The 2,218-nt window shown below is 45.8% G+C and overlaps 1 pseudogene; it reads right to left on the bottom strand.

The window, feature by feature from the left end:
* Positions 1 to 794: 794 nt before the first annotated feature.
* On the bottom strand, positions 795 to 1,568 carry LOC148026427 (importin subunit alpha-1a pseudogene; annotated as a pseudogene).
* Between the last annotated feature and the right edge of the window lie 650 nt (positions 1,569 to 2,218).

Here is a 2,218-nt window from a genome sequence, read left to right as displayed (position 1 = left end):
TTCAGACAAAAAAATGGTACAAGACAGTGACTAGTGGAGTGTTGCAGGACAACTACAGTTAGCAAATGACCACATCTGGAGATATCCAAGGTCAGATATGGCGGATAAGGGCTTAAATGGTTGGACATCACCAAATTTTATGCAAAATTGAAGGTACACAAGTACGGGAGCAGTAGGGGAGTTTCCAAAGCATCTCTGGACCACAAGGACTGCATGCAGAAGCATTAATGGCAGCTTTCTTGGGAGTTTGCACAACATCTCTGCTTCAAGACACGATGAATCAGAATTTTTAGTGGATACATTCCTTGCCTTTTAATCATATGTTAATGACGGTTCATCTTATCCAACTTTTTCACAATTTCAATGTATCCTCCTGCACATGCGTCGTGCAAAGGCAGGCCAAATGTAGGGCAGTATCTCCATCTTCACCAGCATCATTTATACTTCCAATTAGATTGGCAAGGACCTGTTGAAGAACATCAGCGTCACCAGCCTCAGCTGCTATCAGGAGGTTGATTTTCGCTCTCTCGACAGGTTCCTGCTTTTGGACGGTGGCTGCCTCTCGCCCTCTTCTACTCCGTCATCATCATCTTCTTCCATCCAGCTTTGCGGATCTCACCAGAATGCTTCTGGCCTTCTGCTCTTCTCCATTTCCCTTCTCCTCTCCCCTTCTCTCTCTTTCTCTATGTCTTTCTCTATGTCTTTCTCTTTCTCTTTCTCAACCCTAGCCCCCGCAGGAGACAGCCTGGCCTTCCTCATCACATCAAGGAAGGATTTCGAACACGCTCAATCAATCAAAGACAGTTCTCCACGAGTACAGTTTGTGCCATTCCGCTATCACGAAGAGCTATGAGGACAGAAGGAGAAGGATGTAATAGCAACTCAACAAGTCTGCCGCAAACCCCCGAGTCTATCACGGCCTGGATTTTGTCATTTGTGCCATCCGAAAGATAAGAAAGAGCCCAGCAAGCATCAATCAACACATCTTCAACAGATGAATGTATTAAATGCTCAAGGGCTAGAAGTGCAACTTTTGTCAGTTCAAACGATGGGGGAGGTTTTCCACAACAGAAGTTAGAAAGGGTCCATGTTGCATTTCTAAGCATCGAAAGCTTGGCAGTTTCATTCAGCTGGTTAAGAAGAGGTTGCATAGCACCATGACTAAGAACCAGATCTCTGCAAGTTGGAGAATCACCAGCCACATTCCCGAGAGCCCAAACAGCCTGCTCTTTGACATCATCACCAGGAGAACTGAGCAGTTGCACAAAAATGGGGACTGCTCCGTGATCTATGACCACCCTGGTATGCTCTGAAGTCCCAGAGGCAATGTTGGTCAATGCCCACGCTGCTTCAAATTGTAACTCTGGGAAATTGCTTCGAAGAAGAAACTCAACAAAGTGAGGAACCACCCCAGCAGCAATGACTTCCTGAATTGGAGGACTGTGCTCAATGGATAGAAGCTTCCTAAACTGATAGGTGGCTTCCAATTGTGAATGTGGATCTTCTGACCAGACTCCGGTAATCATGGCAGGTAAACTTTCCAGCTTCTTATCAACAGCGCTAACCTCCTGATCTAGGCAAGCAAGAGCCAGGACTCCAAGCCTTGAGAGAGCTAATCTTGAAGGGAAAGAACCCTTGTGATCTTTTACTAAACCAGCCAGGGCCCAGCATGCTGCACACTGAAAAGGAGCTTCTGAGTTATAGGCCATGTTCAAATCCCTTAGTTTGTCTTCCTTCTGCACGTTGTGACTTGCACTTTTTTTTTACTTGCTTTGGGATATGAATGATTCAGTTCCGGGTTCATATTGTTCAGAACAAAATGTTTTCTCAACCCCGTTTGTAACCACAGAATAACCTGGAGGTTTCCCCCCTTTCCAGCTATAAGCACCTTGCATACAGGCAAGAACAGCCTGAAGGTCACCTGCATCAAGGAAACCCTGTCGCCACTTTGAGTTGTGTGCAGACATATAGCCAATCACTAGGCAAACATGTGCTTGCATCTCAGCAAAGGAAGTATGACTGTGAAATTTAGTGTTCAGCTTTCTAAGAACTTCAACAGCAAAGGAAGGCCCAGTTCAGCTTTCTAAGAACTTCAACAGCAAAGGAAGGCCCACCACATCCTGGGCTAGCAATTAGCCAAGTCAAAAAGCGGCCTGTTTGGCCCTTGCCACCAAACACTAGTCTCTCAAGTTGAGGCATCCACTTGGATTTACTAAGC

The sequence above is a fragment of the Lygodium microphyllum genome, chromosome 13 (genome assembly GCF_053477565.2).
Source record: "Lygodium microphyllum isolate KBCC chromosome 13, Lygodium_microphyllum_v1.1.10, whole genome shotgun sequence".
NCBI classification, from domain to species: domain Eukaryota; kingdom Viridiplantae; phylum Streptophyta; class Polypodiopsida; order Schizaeales; family Lygodiaceae; genus Lygodium; species Lygodium microphyllum.
This window is presented reverse-complemented; position numbering and strand designations above follow the sequence as displayed.